The 8304-nt window shown below is 44.6% G+C and overlaps 1 long non-coding RNA gene and 1 pseudogene across 1 annotated transcript; one reads left to right on the top strand and one right to left on the bottom strand.

Moving 5' to 3' along the window:
* The first annotated feature begins 679 nt into the window (after positions 1-679).
* LOC147021404 (uncharacterized) lies at positions 680-8042 on the top strand. The gene is made up of 2 exons (XR_015061364.1): positions 680-774; positions 7112-8042. It is a non-coding gene; the product is annotated as an uncharacterized LOC147021404 (long non-coding RNA).
* Positions 4749-7041, bottom strand: LOC147021405 (uncharacterized; annotated as a pseudogene).
* Positions 8043-8304: the final 262 nt, after the last annotated feature.

Here is an 8304-nt window from a genome sequence, read left to right as displayed (position 1 = left end):
GGTACAAATCACATCGACCACTCTGTTGATTTGTCCCTTGTCTAATGTCTGCAATGATGTTTCCACCTTGCCCTGTCTTTCATGACTGACAGACATGTGCAAGATCCTTGGACAGCGAGGAAAAGAAGAGGAATGAACGAGGCAGATGTCTTAACCAGGTCATCTTATACAAGGCGAGCTCGAGTTTTAATTATTCACAAATTGGTAAAGAAGGGAATTCCCTTCATTACGACAAAGCTTAGTGTAAATGTGAAGGTCAGTGGAGCAATTTAATCTGCACCTCCCCACCTTGGTCATTTTTAATCACTAATTTTGGGACATAATTAATTATTGGTCATTAATTACAGTGTCTATATTCCAATGTAATAATATCCAGTGTGTATGATGTTCTTTATGACATTGTCAGTGTAATTTAAGTGTTTGACTTTCCAAAACTGGTCACTTAGCGCTACTTCAGATCTACAACATTAATAAATAGGATGGGGAGGATTGGTGGGTGGGGGTTGGGGGGGGAGCGGGTTCAAGGTAGCAAGGTAACTGTGATTTGGAGCAGAGATCGTTAATGGCTATCCATCCACAAAACATGTCCAACAGCAGCCATGTAGACAAGAGTAAACCGCCCTCCAGGGGACTACAAACCTGGTGAAACAATAACTGGGTAATGTATCCTTGGTTTTACAGCCCCACTTAACGGAGGAGCTCCCTTCTGGATGTGACATTGTGCGAAGAGAACTTTTGTCTGTGATGACTAAAGGGGACATAAACTACACTAAGGTGGGTAAGGTGTCCCCTACCCCTTTGCCAAGGACATTTTGCCACATCTTACTCTTCATAAAGTAGAAAACGTATTTAATCACAATAAACGAACATTCGAGGTTTTCATGAACGGATCTATGTATCTATTATTTATTCACAAATACAACCCTTTGCTTCGCTGATGGGAATATTAAGTGGAGGGAGAGATGTGAGAGAGGGGAGAGAGACTTTGACTTTTGAAGTCCTTTCATTATCACAAAATACAAAAAAAATTATATAGTTACATCAACCATTGGGACATAAAAGCAATTAAAAACAAAGGAAGCTTCAGAAAATGACTAAAATACAATTTAATAGGAAAGAAAAGGAGGATGAGGAGGAGGAGAGAGAGAGAGAAAAGAAAAGAAAGAAAGAAGAGAATATTAACTTTGTACATTAATCCATTGCACACTACAAAATTATTCTAAGTTGGTGCTCATGAACCTCACAAATTACTTCGTGACACCAAGTATTGGTGAACTCATCAAGCATTTTAGCTTCATGAGAGAAAGAAAATTCAAGTTTTATTCTCGCTGACACAAGAGCATTAAAGAAAAACATTACGTCGCATTGCCCGATGGGTTTTCCATTTAACTTTTCTCTCCTTGAGAGATATATTGCGAGTTTGGCAGTTGCTAGGAGAAATCTAAAAAGGATATTTTCCTTGTTAGGCTTGGCATGAAAACCAAAAATAAAGGAACGCAAAGAAAACACAATATTCATTTTTAGTCAGGTTCCTAATGTAATTTCGTTATAATTTTTGGGAGATTATGAAAACTATATATTTTTGAAAACCTTATCGCCTAACAAATCAGAAAATATTTGATTCCATTTTCTCCGATGTCATTATGGCGGCCATACTGGCAACCCTCAAACACTAGTTTCTCAATATCTCGTCTCCAAGATGACTTAGAAACAAGATTTCAGTGGCCAAATCTACATTTTTGGGGGCAAGCAATCCAATGGTGATAATTACAAATGTCAATGACACACGTATGAGTGTCTGTCTTGCATTTTAATATGCAAAGCTGAACAGAACAGAAAAAGAAAAAAGATATTCGGAATTTGACACCCAAAGTTTCCACACAAGCAAACTGTCATGTCTGTCTTCACATCTCCATCGTCCTCACTATCATCATCACTGTCACTAACAAATGTGATATCCCGAAAGTCTTCATCATTCTGGCAGTCAGTGCTACACTGACATAGCTCCGTGCAGAATAGCTCCACTGAATTGCACGAACATCTGTGTGAAGAACAGTCTGCTTTGCATTGACATCTGACCATCTTAATGATGGCCTCTGGTGCTGGGAGGGACTCAGTTGTCATTGGTTTCAGCTGGTCATCCTCGTCCTTGTAGTAGCCATTCTGTAGTGGGTCAAGGAACTCCTGCTGGACGATGTCTGCCTGACCCTACACTCTGGCCTGGATGTGGACTCATAGGACATGCTGCTTGAGAGCACCAAGTGTGGGTGGAAGCTTGTCACTTTCTGCCATGTGCTTGCAGAAAAGATACCATCTCAGTTCAGGGATGTTGTCGATTTGGATCCCCTTAGGTAAGTATACAGTGCTTACAAACTCAGCCAAAGTAGATAGCAGATCCTCTGTCACTTCACTGGTTTGAGACAGCATTTGCAGAGCCTTGACAACATGATCATCTGCTTTTAGGTGGATGTTCAGCCAGGTAGCTTTGCCTATTCTAGAAAACTACCCAGTGTTGTCTGCTCCTGTAAATGCATGAAATGCCGGCAAAGCCTTTGCTCGATCTGCACCCAGAGCTTTCCATATTGGTTTCACTTCTAAAATCCCAGATGCCATTGAAACACAAGTATTTTTCAGCAAGATTTCATAACTTGCTACAACCAGCACCAGTATATCTGTGTCTCGGGAGAAGAACATGAGCTGTGCATCGGATGGGTTGCGACGTGAAGTCAGAACTGCATGGTGGATCAACAAGGTGTCTTCTTCTTCATGGTTGTTGCCTTCAAAGTCCAATTGACTGTTGCTCTCGTTGTGTCCTGCAGTAGAAGCAATGACAAGCTTGGGGGATTCTTTGCTGTATTCAACCGTCTTTGATGCCAGATACTCCATCAGATCAACCTTTGTTTGGCCATGAGAAAGTAAGTGGCTCATTGGAATGTTCTTGATGTTTGTGTCGTCTCTGATTTGGTGTTGGATTGGATCCTTTCCTTGTCTTCTTTTCTCCCTTGTGATGTGCTTCAATGAATCCGCCCTGTAGGTATCAAACACCAGAATCACCTCATCGTAGTCTCTGGTTAGAGACATCAGTCTGCCGTAGAACCATTCACTCAAATTTTTGACCGTGACTACTGTTGCTGGCTTCTTTATCAGCTTTCGGACAACAACCATTCCATCCACTAGTGCAATTTTGTGACGAGGATGACCATCTTGACTGGAGCCCAGAGTTTCAGTGATCATTGGAGCTTCACCTGCAGCTTGTGGTTGATCCTGATCTGCTGTGTCTTCCTTTGCCACCTTTTCTCGGAGGTGGATCAACTTTGACTTGTCAATGCATGGCAGTATATCCCCATTGGGGGCAAAGAGTGCTCTTGGTGTCTGTGTGAACTCATATTTGCCAACAGCCTGTTTCTGGTAAATCTGTCTGTTACACCGGGCAAGTACCAGCAGTCTGCCATACAGACCTTTGGTCTCCTTGAGATCTACAGTTTTGTCTCGGATTTTCACAGTGGACTTCTTGTTGCCAGACATGAACATTTTGTTGCTTTCCTTCTTGACTGGTACCCAGAGGCTGATTTCTCCATTGATTCTCTCTGACGCGTAGTCTTCGTACAGTTTCTGCCCAGTGTCATTGATGTTCAAGATCTGTGGGACATACTCCTGTGGGACATAGGCATGTGTGATCATGTTGTACAACTTGTCACCCTCAGCGGTAACTGGGTTGCCATGACTCAGTATGACAGCCTTAATTTTGTCAATTGCCTCATGATCTCTTCTGATGGCACTAGATCCTATTCCAGGATGCTCTATGTTCTTGCCAACTGTTCTAATGCGAAAGTGACTCTTGAACTCTCTGGACAGGCATGACATTTCAGGTGTAACCATGAAGAATCTCTGTCTAGCGTTGGCATTGTTGGAGATTCCAATCAGTCCATAATGGACCTTCATCTGCTTGTTGAGATGTTCGCATGCTTGGTCTGCACCTATGGACACAAATGGAATGTTATTTCTGGTGACTGACTGACAGATTACCTGCTTCGAGTTCCTTCCAGGTCTCAGGATGATTGGTTCTGAGATCATGCATATCAGCAATGTATCCGGGCCAGAGTCGCTTGTATTTGATCTGGTCAAAAGCAAAGAACAGCTTGCCGAGTGTTTCTGCAGCTTGCAAATGGAGTGCCAGATCAGCACTGCGAGATGCAGCCACAAAGAACAGGACTGTCTCCACTCGGTGCAGGTAGTTCATGATGGACCTGAACATGGCGTTTTGGGCTTTCTGTGCTTTGAATGAATGCTTTCATCACCTCAGCAGTGACTCAGGCTTTGAGGAGGATAGCGTTTGCTTGCTTGGCAGATTCAGCCTTGGCAGATTTGTCCTCCTCAGAGCAGGTGGCTTCGACTTGTTCTGTTGCCTGCCAGCAAACGTCTTTCAGCTGTGGGTTCTCTCTGAAGAATTCCTCCAGTACCAGTTCATACAGAGCAACATATGGGTAGATATGGGCCCGGAGAGAATGCTTGCAGTGTGTGCACTTGAGGATCTGCCTCGTTGTTGCTGCACCATAGACGTCAGCTTCTATCCCGGCATCATCTATGCCTGAATTCTCTATGGAGGCTCCAAGAGCTCTCAGAGAAGCTATGACGGCACGTAGTTCACCAAGTCTGGGGACAACCGTGCGCTTCAAGTCAGGCCTGGTATCCAACAACTGCACAACCTTCTCATAGAGGGCCATGTCAAATGAGATGACAGTAGGATGTTATTCACCAACTGCCAGGTGCCTCAGCTCACTTGTCTGCATAATCACGGTGAGAAGGGTTGGCCATTCATGTGCCACCTCTGGAAGCAGTGGTAGAGATCCAATCTGAGTGACAGGCTGACTTGCGGACAGCAGTGAGTTGTAGCCTGCCCAACATGGAATTGTGCTGAAGTCCTCTCCCGTCTTCAGACTGAATACTGCATAAGCAATTGCCCATCCTTGGTGAGTCAGCTGATAGTTTCCAGAGATGCCAGCCTTGTTGACTGCAAACTGTCTGGTCCTTTTGTTTGGTTGGGGTTTGTGCTTGTCACAGCGCATCATCTGTACATGGTATGGCATGACTGACAGACTTTTTGCATCACCAATGGTCAGAGGTGGGGCAACTGGTTCTTCAGGAGCATCGGCTTTCTGGTATACTGCCACAATTGTTCCACGAGTGGTGCCTTTGCCGTCAGCAGTGTCTTCAGCAAAATCTGTGTTGTCTGTAGCAAAGAAGACAAATGTTCCCTTCTTCAGGAAGGGCGGTACGTACAGGTCTCGAAACTGTTTGGTGTTTTCTACCACAGCATTGGCAAGAGCAGTTTCCAAAAGCAGGGTGCGGCCATGTGAGACACAATAGCCCTGTGTATTGAGAAGACCCATCAACGTTTTGTTTCGTGTGTCATGATGCACAGTCAGGGCCAGCCCCAGAACTTGAGGGTTTTCTCTTGCATGTTGCTGATTCTCTGCTTGAATTGTACTTCACCTGTCTGTTGGACCTGAATCCATAGAGGATGTTTTGGCTCACTGTGAGTGCCATTCTGTCGACGACACTGGTCCTTGTTTCAGTTTCCAGCTCATCCAAAGGACCCACTGTGATCCAGCGGATCATAGTGTACAGTTCACTGGGAACATCATTGGTGTTGCTAGAAACTGGGATGACATTCGCTGGTTTTTCCTTCTTGAAATCAGCAATGCTCTTGTGTATTATCTGTGCTGCTTTAAAGATGGTCTTCATGTTGTCCATATCATTGTCATCACTTGTAATAACAGAATGCATCATGTCTTCCTCCCATGCATCAGGAGAGTACAAGACTGCTGGCTTTCTTCTGTTCTTCTGCAGGACAGACTTCACACTTGGCAGTTCAGTAAAGATCTCCTTCAGCCATCATCTGGTGAATGCCGGGAAATGGTTTTCGATACCGTCTGGTCCAAGCATTCTCGTGTATGCGGTTTCAATGTCATTAATTGAGAGGTAGGCTTGGTTTTGAGTTTGCACATCAACAAGGTTGATCAGCTCAATCAGACATGCATTTTGTAGCGAATGGACTTTTGATGAACTCTTTGTGTCACTTTGATCTCGCGTGGCATGGAATACATGTTTTGTCCAACAAGATTTGTGATATCTAACATCTACTGCATGGGCATCTGTTGATGAGATACATGTGTTCAGTCTCTCGATGGTTCGCAGGGATTATTGAGGAAGCCCTACCATAAAAACCTATCTCTTCCATCAAAATTGACCAAATCAAATCAGATTTTTTTATATGTTGTACTTATGGACATTATGCACAGCTTCTAGGAAATGAAATTGCGAGAAAAAAAATCGAGAAAAAATAAAACAAAAAGTTCAAGTGGGCGTGGTTCCACCCACAAGGGGCGTGGGACGCCCCTCATACAAAAATACACAACCAGACCATGATATCTAGCTTGTGTCCAAGTTCCATCAAGATCGCATCAAACGTCATGGAGCTACGCTCTGGAGAGAGTCACAAACAGACAAACAGACACACAGACACAACGAAAATAGTGGTCACTGCTGGCACCCGCGAACCAACAATAAAAAGTGGATATGCAGCCCCTGACCACCTGCTGTTAACAATACCATCACTCTCACAGCACTTCTGCTTGTCGTGAATGTTGTGCTGGAATGCGTCAAGCCGGCATCTCATGTCTTACATGTTTGATTATTAATCCAGGTATGGATAGATTTCTCTGAAAATAGTAACTGTTGATGCACCACGTTGTTGAGTTTATTATCGATGTTGTAAGTGAAGTCGCATCGTGCATTATTGCGTTGTTTTTGGGGGTTCAGCTTTGGGGCCGAGATAATACAATGGGAGCATTTAGTCAAACCATGTGTCAGTCCATCGTACTAAATGTGTTCTGGGGACAATGATTGTACAGGGACACCGTGATTGATTACTTTGTTTGGTTCGTGATGCTATTTGTCATGATATCAGGATTAATGCAAGCATTCTGTGCACGATTAATTTAACAATAAAAGTGAATAACACCGTCGCTCTTACGTCATTGCCGCAAACGTTGTGTTTGAATGCGCCAAGCTGACATCTCATGTTTTGTATCTTTGATTATCATTCCAGTGAAAAAAGACTCGGAATTGGAATGGTGACTCTGCTCTGATCCATTTATCTCATCACCCTGCGCCGTCACACAAGAATACTGTTATAGTGCAGCACTTCCATACCGGTATCGCCATCGCGGATCACCGACTTGGCACAGGGTTTCCAAAGCACACACGATTTAAATGAATAACTAATTGGCAATTGCTTTAAAATCAGCCACGAGGGCAAAGAAATCGCGGTTGCTTGTACGGAGCTGATGAGCTCAGATGCTGAGGTTTCAAAGTTAAAACATGCTGTACATACTTCCTGGTACATCTTGACGTCATACTGTTACGGGGCCGGGTATCGGTGGCGAGCATGACCGCTAGAGGGAGCAGTAGAGTCAACTCCACCGAACACACCGGAATTGAGGTCGTGCCTTTTGGATAAGTCCGAAAGGCACGGGTCCCTTACTGGACCATGAATGGCCAATAATTTGACCGCGTGGGGTAGGGTCAATTGCCAAACTTCAATATACCTAATTACCCACGCGGACAAAGCTACCGGGGAATTCACACCATCGACGGACCTCGAGCGGAACGAGTTGTTACTGAGCCCGAACCGTGTGTAACCCGAGCGGAGATTACCAAGCCCCGTCGGACCAAATGAACAATTTACGGCCTCACTATTCCTCAACGCACACCGTGCCAAGCCAATGAAAGAAACACAGAAACGAGCTGGAACATTTAACAAAAGGGATATTTATTTATAATGGGGCAGGGGAGCACGCAAAAATGCAGAGTTAACCGAATAATGAATGAATAGCAATTTATGTACAAGCACTTATGCAGTTTTACTTAATAGACTGGTGCCACACACACACACACACACACACACACACACACACACACACACACACACACACACACACACACACACACACACACACACACACACACACACACACACACACACACGTACACCCAAAAAGAAACGGACCAGTCAGGTCTTTATTGGAGGCCTCCTGCTCGAGGAAAGGCGAGCTGAAGGTCAGAGCCTATTCTTGGACCTTTCCGCCTCGTGCAGTCTTCGACAATCCGGTGTGGCAGGACTCGAACCCACCACACAATGCCGCTCCAAGCCCAGGCAGGCGATCCTCGCGGGACAGGCTCACAGGCACACAGGCCACAAGAGAAGACTCTCTGTTGGCGGGACCCCAGGAAGGCAACGAC

This window comes from Eptatretus burgeri, chromosome 8, assembly GCF_056783735.1.
Source record: "Eptatretus burgeri isolate ZD-2024b chromosome 8, Ebu_testis_v1, whole genome shotgun sequence".
In the NCBI taxonomy this organism is placed as follows: Eukaryota; Metazoa; Chordata; class Myxini; order Myxiniformes; family Myxinidae; genus Eptatretus; species Eptatretus burgeri.
This window is presented reverse-complemented; position numbering and strand designations above follow the sequence as displayed.